This window comes from Diabrotica virgifera, chromosome 2 (genome assembly GCF_917563875.1).
Source record: "Diabrotica virgifera virgifera chromosome 2, PGI_DIABVI_V3a".
Classification (NCBI taxonomy): Eukaryota; Metazoa; Arthropoda; class Insecta; order Coleoptera; family Chrysomelidae; genus Diabrotica; species Diabrotica virgifera.
Window position 1 is genome coordinate 136,202,896 of NC_065444.1, and position 17,564 is coordinate 136,220,459.

Here is a 17,564-nt window from a genome sequence, read left to right on the forward strand (position 1 = left end):
AGTCTGCTAAGAGCGTTCCACCTCAATCCAAAAAAAAAAAAGGTGGCCGGTAACACAAGTTTTACTGTAAAAGTAAATGTGTCTACACTTTTTACAATTTTCTCCGTGCAAAACTGTTGTAACTTTGAAATTCTAATACTAAATGTGTAGTGATTAACAATTTTTTCCGTGCCAAAGTGTTGTAACTTTGAAATTCCTAATTTATTTTGCATTAATATTATTTTATTTAAATTTCTATTTTTGGTTAAGGTAATATAGGCTGAAAAGCATGTAAAATCATAATTATATGTTAATTTTTCTTAAAACTTGTGTCTTATTTCACCGATATTAGCACGAAAATAAATAAAATCGTCTTTATCTCGAAACTTACTTATTTTGACTTACTGCAGTCTTGCACTGAGGGTGCGATATTATGTCTCCTATTTTTCTCGCAGTTTGTACCTGAACTTTTACTTCTAATTTTTCCGCAAGAAAATTGGTCATAGTGTTTTTTAATGTTTTTGAGTCTTCTGTCTGTATTTGGAGGCCGGTTATCACCACATTGTTTTCTTTCTTCTCTTTTTCTATTCTCTCCACACTTTGCTTCAAGCTGCTTACTTCTCGTTTCATCATCTCGTTCTCTTTTTTTATTCTTTCGTATTCTTCTTTTATAAATTGGTGTTCCTGATTTATTTGATTAACTTCATATCGCATTTCTTTCTGCTCTCTTCGCATTTCTTTGGCATCACTCCTCATTTCTTGCATTTATTTTCTCATCTAATTCATTAACTAAAATAGTTTGTCGATCTTTTCATCTTTATTATGTTTGACTGGTGTTCTATTTGTCTTCCTACTTATTTCGAAATGCTCTCTTTCTTTTCCATCATCTTCTCTCCTTCTTTTATAAATAGAATCATCAGTTGAGTCACTGTCCACTTAAGTGTTAAACATGGTCTAAATTAAAATAATTAATAATTTGATAATGTTCAATTCAAGTCTAAAATTTAATCAATTTTACTATGCCTAAGTACGCCGCTGTTCACTTATATCAATAACTGTACTGTACTGTACTGTATATCAATAAAATTCCAATAATATTCGCGATTTATGCAAAGTCAGCCATTCAACCATTCGGAGCAGCATTTGCATATTAAAAATTTAATTAAATATTTCACTTTTTCTTGTGGTCTTTTAAACACTTACCCTATTTTATTATGTGGTTGGGTCGACTATTTATAACAGAATCACTTTGTAACATGGTCCGTTAACCCTTAGCATTGAACAGAACTTCTACGAAACAAAAACATAATATAGTTTACATTAGGGTACATATATTATGATCGGCATTGACCGATAGTAACCATGCATGTTGTGATTTAGAATAATTGTATATAAAAAGCGACGAGAAGACGGGACGATTCATTGATATCCATTGTTAGTCATTCGATGAAGCAATAATACACTAAACGCGACATTGTTATTATTTACATATAAAACGTTGTTATGGTTAAATGAACGCTGTGAAGTTCAAATATAAGTATAGTGAAAAATGAAGGTAGTTTATTATACATCCAATGAATCCCGGAAATAGGGCACTATAGCTCTGCCACCAGATGTAATACTGACATATGGCGATCTGTCTAATTGGAAAAGCATGCGAAGCTCCAGCCGTTTTGCACCCGAAGGAAAAACATGCAGAAAATAGTTGGTATAAATGGGAAGCAAAAACGTCCAATAGAGAACTGAACCAAAGTCGACGCAGAGGAGAAACTTTAAGAGGACAATCCAAAGAAGCGGTGCAGGTCGCAGGTGTAAAGAGACAAAGTAAGAATTTATCCTATTTTTATACTTCCTTTATTTTCAAATTTTTATTTATCATAATGGACCCGAGTATAAGATTTCAACATTCTTTTATAGGGAATCTAAAATATAACATTATTCACTAATAATATTCTTTTCCGCAAATCGCCAGGAAATTTTGACATTCCTGTCAAAATTTCTTGAAGAAAAAGTCAGGACTTCCTTACTGTAAGGAAATGTCATTTCCTTACTGTAAGGAAATGATATTTCCGTACAGTTGTTAGTGTTCTACATAAATGATAGAAAACACATTGCTTATAAGGAATTAATTTATATTTTGAAAACATCAAGTCATTGCTGAATACATTTTTAAGATCAATTTGTTCACTGCCTCAACCAGCTCTGGAGGAGTCCCAGAAATGGAAATTTCATCATCACTTATCATTTTACTTTCGAGAACACCAGCAATTAAATTTATAAGCGTCAAGTTTGACAATTCAACCTCAATACGTTTCCATAGTAACCCAAGTAATTTTATTAGGAATTTCAAAGCACCATTTATTTGGGAATAAAATTATCGCGTTTTTTTTAAATCAATCAATATCTGTCGAATTTTAAACGATTTGCGGAAACATAGTATGTTTACCTCGTAGGAAAAGCCACATTCCTGGACTCTGTGTTGCTAAGTCTCGGCTTGCGCCTCGACTTAGCAATCTTCACAGTCGTCCAGGAATGTTAAGCTTTTCCTACCCGGTAAACAATGTACTATTAATATTCATTAACATGACATTTTACTAATGATGTAACTAAATATAATATAATTTTTTTTAATATAATGAGCAATGATTAGATTCAATTTAAATGTCGGCCAATTGAGAAACCTTTCAAGATAAACTAGATAGCCTGTTAAAAGAAAGTGATAAACAGAGTAAAAGAGCATTAAAAAAAGCAATACCCAAAAATACAGAAGTACGATTGGACATAATCAGTAGCCTAATCACTACATATAACGCGTTTATTGCACTGGTAAGCAAGAACGAAGGAATCCTTAACGACGCTCTGCGTACTATTTGTAGCAATTATTTCTGCACAATCAGGGATAAGGTTATCAAACCTTTCTAAGCTCAAGAAGACTCAAGAATAATAGTTCCCGAGACTATTACACAACGTATAAACGAAGATATAGTAGAAGCACAGTGCGACAGCGAAACTGAGAAAAACGTGTCCTTAAATATGAATGACTTTCTGACTACAGCGAGTAGGGTGTTGCCCAGACAATTCGATGGAGAAATCGGGAAGCTGCAAGCATTCGTGGATGCATTAGAATTTGTAAAATCGATACAAGAAGGACACGAAAATACAGCAATAACACTGGTAAAATCAAGGCTTATTGGAAAAGCAAGAAGTCTAATAACGACAGAGGATTCCATCGAGAAAATTATAGACACACTAAAGAAGGATATAAAAGGAGATAGCCCTAAATTAGTAATAGCCAAGCTGAATAGAAAAAAACAAGCCCATAGGGACGCGACAACATACGCTACAGAAATAGAGGATTTGGTAGAACAACTGAAAATAGCGTATATAGCGGAAGGAATGTCCGGAGAACTGGTTAGGAAATACGCGGCAGAAGCAACAGTCAATATATTGACGCGAAATGCAAGCTCGGAAAAAGTAAGGATAATAATGGTAGGGGAGCCCAAGCGGGGATTTTTGCAGTTACTCGAGCGCGTCAGATTATCATATGGGGAGAAACGTGGTACCCTGCAGATGTACCTCTGCCATATATTGGCTCTTAACACAGGGGAGTTCGTTTAGGGGGGCCCGAAATAAAAAATCTATCCTTAAAAATACTCGAAATTGTCAGATTAAGATAAGGTAAGTTAAATACATGCAAAACAGTGTATATTTAAAAAATCTGACGATTTGAGCGGGGCGTAAGGAAATTGGTAAGTCACAAAATTTCACAAGAAAAAAGCGAATATTTCGCGAAATGAACGTCAGATTGAAAAACTAAAAACTACACGTTCAATATTTTTCAAAAATCTATCGAAAGATACCAAACATGACCCCTCACAGAGAGGGGTGAGGGGTAAATTTAAAATTTTAAATACAAATCACGCGATATTTACCAAAATAAACATCAGATCGAAAAACTGCAAAATACACTTATTTAATATTTTTGAAAAATATATCGAATGGTACCAAACGCGACCCCACGCGGAGGTGGGGTGGGGGGTTACTTTAAAATCTTAAATGGGAGCCCCCATTTTTTATTGCAGATTTGGATTCTCTGCATAAAAATAAGCAACTTTTATTCGAAACATTTTTTCTAATTATGGATAGATGGCGCTATAATCGGAAAAAACCATTAATGGAAATGGAAAATTAAATTAAAAAATGGCAACCGCCCGCTAAAATGGAAAATTTTACTTAACTTTTTTTGGTTTTAGGACCTAATAATCACAACCCAATAGGTCCCCAAAGCGCTCGAGTGACTGCACATTTAGCATACTTTGCTCCCCTACCATAATGGAAGCAGGGAAGTTTGACACACCACAGGGGGCGTTGACAAAATTTTTGTCAATAGACAGGTCAGATGAGCCGCAGAATATAGTGCTGAACTATAAGACCAATTTTAGAGGAAACAGTAGTAGAGGTTAGTGCAGAAATTGGAATAGAAACAATTATGGGAGACAGCAAGGAGAATGGCGAAATAACAACGGTACTAGATATAGAGGAGACCCAAGATATAGGAGAAATCAGGAATATTATAATAGGGGAAACAGTAGATCAAATTTTAACAGAGCAAATAATGCCAATATTAGAACTTGCGAAAGCGAGAGTACAAGCGAAAATTAGCCTGAGGAAACGCAGTTGGGGTTTTGAATGGAAATAGGGTTAGGGTCAATCCCAACCGTCTCACAAAAGAAAGTAGCCATTATATTTACAACTTTGACTTAACACTCTCTAACTTTGTAGAAATCTACACAAAAATATCGAATAAAATACACACATTTATACTTAATACAGGAGCAGATATTTCCTTATTAAAAATTGAAGATGATTTCCCACGCAAAGCAATACAAACAAACTCAATATTCAAAATAAAGGAAGTTACGCAAGGAGAATTGCAAACGTTAGGAAGAGTAGATACTTTACTAAACATAAATGGAAACACTTTTCTTCACAGCTTCCAGGTAGTTAGGAAAGACTTTTCGATACCCATAGATGGAATAATCGGGAGAGACTTCATAACCAAATATGAATGTATGTTAGACTATTCCAACCTGAAACTACACGTAAAAACTGACGATGACTATTACATTAGTCTAAATATTCTTGATAACACAAATCAGAACAACATAGCAATTCCACCGAGATGCGAAGTTTATAGATTAATCAATGGATTTAAAGCTATAAATGAGAATATAGTCGTAGAACAACAGGAAATTATACAAGGAGTGTTCATAGCAAGATCGATCATTTCAAGGAAAAACCCATATCAAAATTTTGAATAAAAACTATGAGAGTGCGATTATCAATACACATGACATCAAAACATTGGATCTGAACCTATTCAACATATACAAGGTGGAGAATGTTATGGAAAACAGGAAGAAAATATTGCAGGAATCACTGAATCTAGAAGTTCCTGAGTATGCGAAAGAGAAACTAGTAGCCTTGTGTGAAGATTTTGCAGACATATTTGCATTAAAAGACGACATATTAACACATAATAATTTTTTACGAACAGAAGCTACGGGTGAAGGATACTACCCCAGTATACATTAAAAATTAGCGTACCTAACATTCTCAAACATCGGAAGTCAACGCGCAGGTAAACAAAATGCGAAGGCAAGGTGTCGTAGAACTTTCAACGTCGGAATACAACAGTCCAGTAGTTTTAGTACCTAAAAAATCAATAGACGGAAGCAAGGCGTGGAGATTGTGTATCGATTTTAGACAACTTAATAAGAAGTTAGTCACAGATAAATTCCCGTTCTTCTTAATAATAGGCGGTGATTTCAACGCCAAAATAGGTACCAAGGAAGACCCCTCTGAAATAATATTGGGAAATTTTGGAAGCGAAGGCAGAAATGATAGAGGCAAACAACTGTTAACTTTTCTTTTGGAAAACAATCTCTATCAAATGAACAGCTTCTTTAAAAAGAAAAAACACAGAAGATGGACCTGGGAAAGTCCTGATGGAAAAACAAGGAACGAAATCGACTATTTCTTAACAAACAAAAAAGAATTATTTAAAGAAGTAAATGTGTTAAACCAGTTCAGTACAAGCAGTGATCACAGGTTAGTAAGAGCTAAAATAACGATATCGATCGAAAAGGAAAAACTCAAAATGATAAATAAGAAACACACAAAGAAATGGGCAAAACCAACTAATATTCAGGAGTTCGAAAAATATATTAATGATACATTGAAAGATACAACAACAACAGACATTAATATATTGAATAAACAAATAATCACCACAATACAACAGGCTCAAACTAAATATTGTCCAACAAACCAAAAAGATGAAAAACTAAGTCAACCTACTCAAACCCTTATAGAACTAAGACGACCGATGAAAGGAGATAACAGTTTCAGCAAAGAAGCGCTAAATCAAATAAATAAGATGATCACAAAGGCAATAAGAAAAGACATAAGAAACTACAATGCAGAAGAAACAAAACAAGCAATAGAGCAAAATAAGAACATGAAAGTTTTGAAGAAAAGCGTACAAAAAGGAAAAATAGAAATCAACAAACTTAGAAACAGAACTGGAAAAGAAACTACAAACAGAGATGAAATATTAACAATAATCGAAGAGTTCTACACAGAGTTATATAAATTGAGAAAAAAAAAATGACAATACGCAACCTCCAATTACAGTAAAAACTGGGGTATTAAATCAAGGATCAGATTTAATGCCCGATATAACAAAAACAGAAATCAAAGAGGCTCTGAAGAAAATGAAAAATAATCGAACCCCAGGCGAAGATGGAATGGTATCAGAAGCACTAAAAATTGGAGGAAATATACTACTTGAAAAAATTAAACTACTTTTCAATATCTGCCTTCACAACGCCAATATTCCAACAGACTGGAACAACGCTACTATGATTCTATTACACAAAGCAGGAGGCAAAGCCAATTTAGAGAATTACACACCTATTAGCCTCCTCAGCCATTTATATAAGTTATTTACACGAATAATAGTTAAGAGAATGGAAAGAAAGTTAGAGGCTTATCAACCAAGAGAACAGGCAGGATTCCGAAAAAGTTACGGAACAAATCACCATCTACAAAGTATAAAAACCCTAATAGAGAAAGTAGTGGAATAAAATAAACCTCTAGTTCTAGTTTTTATCGATTTTCATAAAGCCTTTGACACAGTTGAGCTTAGCAAAATATTACAGGCGCTTAAAGAATGCAGGCTAGATTATAGGTATACAAAATTATTACACAAAATATACTTACAGGCAACAACCACTGTTAAATTACATACTAACAGTAATCGCATAAAAATAGAACGGGGGGTTAGACAAGGAGACCCAATGTCACCTAAACTTTTTAATACGGTCTTAGAACATGCTTTCAAGAATTTGGATTGGATGACAAAAGGAATAAAAATAGATGGAGAATACCTAAACAACTTACGTTTCGCCGATGATATAGTCATAGTAGCTGAGGATCTAGGTATGACAAGAGAGATGGTACAGGAACTCGTTGTGGCTACAGAAAATGTAGGTTTAAATATAAACATCTCGAAACAAAAATAATGACAAATTTGGTACCCAACCAGAACATCAGTATTGGTGGGAAGGAAATAGAACTCGTAGATAGATATAAATACCTGGGACATGAAATTATGATTGGCAGGGATAACCAGACTCATGAACTGAAGAGAAGAATAGGTCTTGGGTGGGCAGCATTTAGAAAACTTAGAGAAACTTTTAAAAGTGAGTTGCCCACGTGCCTAAAGAGAAAGGTATTTGATCAGTGCGTCCTCCCAGTATTGACGTACGGATCAGAAACATTTACCTTAACTAAAGCCTCGGCTACCAAACTAAGAGTCACGCAGAGAAGAATGGAGCGGTCAATGTTAGGAATAACTCTGCGAGACAAAATCAGAAACGAAGAAATCAGAAGAAGAACAAAGGTGACTGACGTCATCGAGAGGATAGCCAGGTTGAAGTGGAGATGGGCAGGACACATAGCCAGAATGACAGATGGGCGATGGACGAAGAGGTTATTGGAATGGAGGCCAAGAGAAGACAAGAGAAGCGTCGGTCGACCGCCTACAAGATGGACTGACGACTTAAGGAAGGTAAATAAAAACTGGATGAGAGCGGCGCAGGATAGATGGGATTGGAAACGAGGGGAGGAGGCCTATGTTCAGCAGTGGACTTTTGAGGCTGGATGATGAAATTCCCGTTACCGCGCATAGGTGCAATTCTAGATCAATTGGGAAGATCTAGGTGGTTTTCAGTCCTAGACCTAATATCGGGTTTCCACCAAATCCCACTAGGAAAAGCCTCAAGAAAATACACCTCCTTCAGTACGGAGAAAGGATCATTTCAGTACACAAGGTTACCGTTTGGGTTAAACATAAGGCCTGTGAATGTTTGTATGTATGTTTGTTATTCTGGGCAGATTATCGGAGAATAGGCCATTTGTGGGAAAAGTTATTTACCAGCAACTTTATTACTGGAATCGAATCTTATGATTGTATATATTAATAATATAGGTATGCAAAGTCCGCAGATAGTGCGCTACTTTTTCGTCTTTTTTTTTCAATTTTTGCTCTATAACTCCAAAGATTTTAACTTTACACCAAAAACACCTAAATAAAAATTCACCGTAATTAAATTCTGTATAGAGACGTGTTTTTCCCGATTTACTTCGACGAAAATTTTCCCCGGAAATGCGGGTTTTTCCAACAAAATTTTCAATTGTCAACTAAAATTTTAGGTAAGTAATTGTATATCAATAATTAAATAACTTGGCAATATAAAAGCTCTTCTCCTATAGATTATAATTCCAGAAGTCGACGGAAATTAATAAAACAGTTTAGCAACAATTGAATTGTTAATTAAAAATTTACGGTCGCTATAACACCCACAATAATTATTATACATAAGAATAGCTATGATTTTTGTATAAAAAGCCACTGTACCTATCTAATGTACTTCACAGAATTGAAATTGAACTATTTAAGCGGCCTCAGGAATATTTTGAAATTATAAACAATTTTTTGGCTTATAAACAAATAGAATATCTCGGGAAATATTATATTAAATTAAATCACGGAAACGGTATTGGAAAAAAAGCGGCAGGACGCTTTTTTTTAAGAAATACAACCGGTCAAAGTTGACCGGCATTTACAGTAAAGATATAAAAAATAGGATCATAATTTTCGAACCATCATGTTTTTGTTTTTGTCCTCTTTCTCCGAACCAATTTTCATGTCTTTAAAATACCTATAACATATATTATTATAATAAAAACTATCGATATTACTAGTGAAAATTGCCAAAAATAGAAAAATTTCAACGAAAAATTAGGTTGGAGAAAATGTAATCTCAAAGTTCAAAATCGTTTACTTTAAAAAAATGCATTTTCTTGGCTTCCCATGGAGCAATTTTCTTCATTCTTTTTTTGTTCCCAAGTAACTCGAGTAGAGCCATCTAACGCATTACTTAATGTCAAACTTGCTTTTGTTTTGTTATAATAAATTAATTTATAATTAATTACAATGTTTTTATATAATTTTTGGCAATAAGGGGTAGTTTACACCACTAAAAATAATCAACGCCCTTGAGCATGATATAGAATATGAAGTACGGGGTGAGATGATCCTAATCCCAAATTTTTATGTAAATTCAAATGTAAATCGATGCAAGCCGAAATTATTCTTTTAGGATAAGTCAATTTTTTATATATAGCTCCAACAAGGGTGGTTGTACGGGTTGAAATATTATGAAATCATATCTTAAAACATAAAACAATCATTATGTAACTAATAAGATCCAAATGTTGACAATAATAAAGTTTAAAATGTTGTTTTATAATTTTTTTCAATCAGGGGTAGTTTTCACCCTTAAAAAACCAAAATCGTAAAACGGCTCAACATAGAAAATGAACTAGAGGGTGAAATGAGCCTAATCCCAAATTTTTGTACAAATCGATGCTGGACGAAAAACTTGCGAGGTTATGGCATTTATTCAGTTTCATTTCCTCGACTAATTATGAACCACACATTAATATCTGTGATTATACAGGGTGTTTCATTAACAATTGTCCATATCGTAACTGGAGAAACCTTAGAAAAAAATATGAAGATTTAACCCAAAACACTTAAATAAAATATTCTTCCTTACCGATATACAGAGTGTTTTATTACAAAATATTCTAAAATGATTTTAGCCCATTTTTTTAACACCTTCCAATATTTTTTGTTCAAACTTGACAAACAGTTTACACATGTTAGGATACTCTAACTAGCGTTAAAAGATATTTTTCCGCTGTTACCAGAGGCGTGCTGTAGGGATATATACTTCATCTTCCCCGCTTTTCCCCCTCACAATGTAAGCCACTGTCGTAATAATAATTATTTAAGCATATTTTTTTGAATCCTTGTTACTTTTTACATAAATATCATCCTTTCGTCTCAACGCGATAGAGTAAGTAGGTTTCAAGTTATTTGCGTTCAAATGTAATGGATTCAATAAGATTATGTATTTTAAACACATAATCTTATTGAATGTAGTTTAAAATACATAGTCTTATGGAACCCTTTATCTTTAAACGCAAATAACTTGAAAACTAGTATAGTGTAGGAAACAGAGGTTGAACCTTGCAAAATGGACACAAGTCCTGTTTTATTTTTTTTTCTGGTATATCAAGGGGTGCTTATTATGAGACTAACTTTCTCTTGAAAAATTTCGCCCCGGAAACCCCCTTTTCACCCCTTTAAAGGGGGTAATTTATGGTTTTTGCGGAACGTAGCCCTTCCTGTACCTTTTGCAAAAAATTCTTTTACAGAAATATGAAGAGGACTATATTTTCTACGATTTATTTCCCAACAGCATATTATGTCAATCACCCACCGTTTAGTGGGAGTGGGGCCCCAAAGTTGACAAGTTTTTAAAAAAGATATTTAAAAAAAAATATTTTTCCCTAACTGTAATGGAAATTAAGAAGAAATCCTGCGGCAATTATTCACAACTAAGGGACTGATTTTTTGGTATAAGTTTCATTTAAGGGTAATTGCCCTTTTTTAATTACAGGGTGTTACATTTTAAAAAAACCCCTTTTTATAACATCTGAACCGTTTATGATAGAGTAAAAAGACTTTCAGCGATTACCCATGTACAGGTGCTATTTACAAATTTGTATAATGCACCCCCATTTTTCCCCGGAACCACCCCAAAAAAAGAAGAATTAACAAAGAAAGTGATTTTCTTGGAATCGTTCACACACAATGCCCTTTATTAATATACTTCATATATCATTTTGTCACGTTATTATTACCCATGCATGGACACCAAAAGCTATTTCCTAGTGCAACCCCTGTAGCCAAGAAAAAAAATAAATAAAATTGGGGGTTGAAAAAATAAATTTTTTGTTTGCTTTTTGATCCATATGGGCATATGCTTCATTAATTGTGTTTTTCAAAAATATATATGGTTATTGCAACATCCCTGCGGAAACCACTCCTATCCTTGAAAATATACTGCAGAAACTACCCCTATCCCTTGGCGAGCATGTTTTTACGATTGTCTCATTACCTATGCATTCTTTTTAAACAAAACTTATACCTACATGGTTAAAGACCACTATTTACTCTAAAAATTAGGACCTATTCATTTTTTTCGTATAAGCAACCGTTACGGCAGAGTGGCGCCGTAAACCCCTGATATGCTTTGGCAGGCTCCAGTTTTTGTTTTTTTTTTCGTCACCTGTAAAGTACTTATGTAAAATAAAACAACACAGTGTAACCTACAAATTATGACCTATGCACATTTTACATTCTTTGCGCACCAAAGCCACAGTGGTGGCCCAAAATCAATTTCTGAATATTTTCGCCACCTACACGCATTTTATTGCAATAATACTACCTTAATAGCATAATATTCACCCTTAAGTGGCCGCTAAGCAGTGGCGGATCTAGGGCGGGGTGATAGGGGCGATCACCCTACTTTCAAACAAAGTGATATTATATTTTGAAGATTAAAAAAATATATTTATTTATTTTTATAAAAATTTAGCCCATTGGCAGCCCCCTCTTAACGATGCTGGATCCGCCACTATCGCTCAAGCATAAAAAGTACGCCATTCTTATAAAAATAATAATATAATATAATTATTTCTATAAAAATAAATGAATATTTTTATTATCTTTAAATATAATATCACTTGGTTTGAGAGGGGGGGTGATTGCCCCCATCACCCCTCCCTAGATCCGCCACTGCTTAGCGACCACTTAAGGGTGCATACTGTGCTATTAAGGTAGCATTAATGCAATAAAATGCGTGTAGGTGACGAAAATATGCAAACATTGATTTTGGGCCACCACTGTGGCTTTGGGGCGCAAAGAATGTAAAATGTACATAGGTCATAATTTGCAGGTTACACTGTGTTGTTTTATTTTATATTAGGGCTTTATTAATAAAACGAACAGGTGACGAAAAACAAAAACCAAAACTGGAGCCCGCCAAAGCATATCTGAAGTTTACGGCGACACTGTGCCGTAACGGTTGCTTATACGAAAAAAATGAATACGACCTAATGTTTAGAGTAAATAGTGGTCTTTAACCTTGTATAAGTTTTGTTTAAAAATAATGCATAGGTAATGAGAAAATCGTAAAAACATGCTTGCCAAGGGATAGGGGTAGTTTTTGCAGTATATTTTCAAGGATAGGGGTGGATTCCGCAGGGATGTTGCAATAACCATATATATTTTTGAAAAACACTATTGATGAAGCATATGCCCATATGGATCAAAAAGCAAAAAAAAATTTTTTTTCAACCCATTTTATTTATTTTTTTTTTGGCTACAGGAGTTGCACTAGGAAATCGCTTTTGGTGTCCATGCATGGGTAATAATAACGTGCACAAAATGATATATAAAGTATATTAATAAAGCGCATTGTGTGTAAAAGATTCCAAGAAAATCACTTTCTTTATTAATTTTTCTTTTTTTTTTGGGTGGTTCCCGGGAAAAAAATGGGGGTGCATTATACAAATTTGTAAATAGCACCAGTACATGGGTAATCGCTGAAAGTCTTTTTACTCTAGCATAAACGGTTTAGATGGTATAAAAAGGGGGTTTTTAAAATTTAACACCCTGTAATTAAAAAAAGGGCAATTACCCTTAAATGAAACCTATACCAAAATATCAGTCACTTATTTGTAAATAATTGCCGCAGGATTTCTTCTTAACTTCCATTACAGTTAGGGAAAAATATTTTTTTTTAAAAACATCTTTTTTAAAAACTTGTCAACTTTGGGGCGCCACCCCCGCTAAACGGTGGGTGATAGACATATGCTGTCGGAAAATAAATAGTACATTCAAATTTAGGTTTAAAAAGCGTTTATTTATATTTAAAAATGGACGGGTCTTAGCGTTTTTTTAAATTTGTTAAAACAAGGACAGAAATAATTTTATTCCATAAGTGCCTTCCACCCTATATATAATTTACCTGTCTTCACCTTTAGTATTTAAAATCAAATAGCGATCTTACATTGTTTACATATTTTTTATAAGTTAAAAGCACGTTTAATCTTTTTCATAGTATTTTATTGCATATAGTAATCACCAAATTTATCAAAAGCAGTTGTTAGATACCTGTATCAACGGATGTCACGGGAAAATCGTTAGTTCGCTGGTCTATAGCTGACTTTTAAAAATCAACCCTTAACATTAATCTATCAACGATTATCTTATTATTACTTACTTACTTTTCGAAAATTTATAAATAGACACTTGTCACATGTCAACATTGCAAATAGTCAGATGCAAAAGTTCTTACGGAACGTGACTAAAGACTGTCAGAAGTGCGCAGATAATATATTATGTATATATATTTAAAGGCGGCTTATTTTATATATACATTGAATTAATATCACAAATTTAAGTGGGTTATATAATCTCGTTAAGTTATAAACAATGATTGTTTTATTAATTTATTGCCAATTATTTCCATGTGAACTGTGACTACAATTCTTAATTTTACTATGTACTAGTTTATTTATTTAGTCACACACTTCAATAACTTCTTTAAAGTATCTGTTTGGTATATTCCATGTTTTGTATTATTCACTTTATTTTGATGTGGTTTGTTTTTAACATGGAATTAGGTATGTACGACTTCTGTAGCGCCATCTACAACTTACCGTTAATATTACTGGCAGCGTCGTTATCGTCCTCGTCAGTATCACCACCGTTATTCCCTCTTCTTCTGCCGCTTCGAACGCCGTTAGCTGCGGCGTCTCGCTTCGAACTGGACGCCGCGACGCCACCTCCACCGTTCTGGTCAATTTTGTGAATATCGTCGTCATCGTCCTCGTGCTGACCGTTGCCGTTGAGGGCGCCATCTGTGGTCAAGTCACCTCCTTCTTGTCCGGGGATTTCGTCTTCGTTGCCCTCTGGGTCATCGACGTCTTCGTATTGATGAAGTCGGCTGCCGGCGCGAGAAGGCGCTACTGACTGAAATAAAGAATTTTATTGATAAAATGTTTAGAAAAAAACATAGGCGAAGAAGTTTGCAGCAAATATTGCGTGCATGTCTGGCATCATAAAGAAATGCATATATTAAATTGAATAAAGTGTGTGTACTACTTAATAGGTTTGTTCGTAGAACGATCAGCAACCGTTGCCAACCATCAGACGCATGCGCGTTCGTAGTCTACGAACGCTAACTGTTAACTGCACAACGCTAACTGTTCACTGCGCATGCGTCTGATGGTTGGCAACGGTTGCTGATCGATTGGATCGTACTACGAACAAACCTATTATTAACAATAAGGATTTATCCATTACCAGTATGTACTTCAACAAGACATGAGTTTTTACAATAAGGACAAAAATTCAAAAATTTTACCTAATTTACCCAAATTTCTAAAAAAAAGAATTTTGAAAATGCAAATCTTTATCAATTTCCCAAATATTTATATAGGTACTGGACAGACAAAATTCACGAGAGAAATGTAAACAGAGATTCGTGATGTCAAGATAAATGGTAGAACAAAGTTAAAATGATAATAAATAAATATCGGTTTATAGCGGCACAGCCCCAAAAAAAAACAAAATTAGCCATGGTGAGGTAAATGGCTCATTTTGGTCACACTTTATGTTTTTGATGATGCTAAGAAAGAAAATTGAGTTTTATGTGGGGGAACATGCTCAAAATCGTAATTTTACTCTAGAAATAAAAAAATGAAATCACGTTTTTTGGCGTTTACCTCGCTGCAACTCTGTTCCATTTTAATATTTTTCTGAGATTTTTACAGTTTATAGCTCTTACCTTTTTGAAGACAATGGTGTCTGTCTCAAGCTTTCAGTCTTCTTCTAATAAACGTTATAATTTTTTTAAAGTAAAAGGTGCAGATTCCTGAATGGCAAAGTTTAATTGCAAAAGTTGAGTGACGAAATTTGAAGTTTAGCTTTTCAATCGAATTTATGTTAAGGTATAAAGTACAAAGAAATTTTCTGTAAAGTTTTAGATCAAAATGTTTTATAGAAAAAAAGGTGCAACTTTTAATATCGACATAAATCTCCAAAATAACGCTTATTTTTCGAGATACTGACCATTGGTGATGAATGGCTAATTTTGGTCTTACTTTATGTTGTTGATGGTGCGGAAAACGAAAATGAGGTTTATTTTGAATTTTAGGTGGGTGGGCAGTTTACCCTAATATTAAAAAAAAATTAAATAGCGTTTTTCTTAAAATTAAAAGTTGCACCATTTTTTTCTTTAACACATTTAGATTTAAAACTCCCCATAAAACGTCTTTGGACTCGGATTTGGATATTTTAACATTAACGTGATCAAAAAGATAAATTTCAAATTTTGTCACTTAACTCTTGCGATTTAATTTTAATCTTTGCAATTCACGAATCTGCACTTTTTATTTTAAAAAATTGATAAAGTTTATGAGAATAAGACTGAAAGCGTACAACAGTCTCATAGTCTTCACAATGGTGAGAAATATATGCTATAAAAATTTCAGAAAAAAAATATTGAAATGGAACTGAGTAACGGGTTAAACGCAAAAAAACGTGATTTCTTTTTTTTTTTCATTTTTAGGTAAAAATTGCGATTTTGACAATGTTCCTCCACATAAAATTTAAAATAAAGCTTAGTTTCATTTTCAGCACCATCCAAAACACAAATTAAGACCATCGAAAACTAAGGTTATTTTGAGGATGTATAACGTCGATTTTAAAAGTTGCATAATTTTTTTCTATAAACATTTTGGTCTTAAACTTTCCAGAAAACTTTATCCAGAAAACTATAGCAAGTTAAACGCAAAAAACGTGATTTTAATTTTTTTATTTTTAGGGTAAAATTGCGATTTTGGCAATATTGCCCCACACAAAATTAAAAATAAATTTCATTTTTGTTTTCAGCACAATCAAAAACAGAAAGCAAGACCAGAATTAGCCATTCACCACCCATGGTCATTATCTCGAAAAATAAGCGTTTTTTTTGGGTACATATTTATAATGTTGATATTAAAAGTTGCACCATTGTTTTTCTATAAAACATTTTGATCAAGACTCTCCAGAAAACTTCTTTGTACTCTATGTTTTAACATAAACTTGATTAAAAATCTAAATTTCAAATTTCGTCACTCAACTTTTGGGATTAAACTTTGCAATTCGCGAATCTGTACCTTTTACTTTAAAAAATTCATAACCTTTATTAGGATAAGACTAAAAGCTTAAAACAGATACCATAGACTTCAAAAAGGTTAGAACTATATACTGCAAAAATTTCAGAAAAAATATTAAAACGGAACAGAGTTGTAGCGAGGTAAACGCAAAAAAACGTGATTAAATTTTATATTTTTAGGCTAAAATTTATATTTCGACAATGTTCCCCATCATAAAATTCAAAATAAACCTCATATTCGTTTTCAGCACTATCAAAAACATAAAGTATGCCTAAAATTAGCCATTCACCGCACCGTGGTCAGTACCTTGTCATTTTGGGGGCGCCAACCGCTCGCCTATAATGTTAATGTTAACTGAAAAAGAATAAAATTATATCCAGTGCCGACGATACACTGCACTGCAGGAGGTTGACCCTGTTTGAACAGCGGCAAAATGAGCCTTATTATATTGCAGGTGTTATACAAAATACTAATTTAAAAAACCTAAGGAAGTCTATGCTAGTTTTGCACGCAGGCATCTTATACCCAAGCGCCGGGACTTATTACGTAATATCTGATGAACAATAGTAGACATGCAGACGATACCGTATTGCTGGCAGATATTACGCACGAGCTCCAAAGGATAATGGATAATGTTGTAGAGACGATAATAAATACGATGGTAAATACGACATAAAAGTAAAATTTAAGAAGACAAAATGATCATTAGTAAGAACACCAATATTATAAACGCCCAAATTACAATAAGCGATACACCGTTAGAAAGAGTGGAGGAGATATGCTATTTGGGCTGCAATATTAAGGGTACTTGGGATCATAGCTACGAAATAAAAACTCGTATTGAAAAATCCAGAAGCTCTTTTAACGGTCTTAGGAAG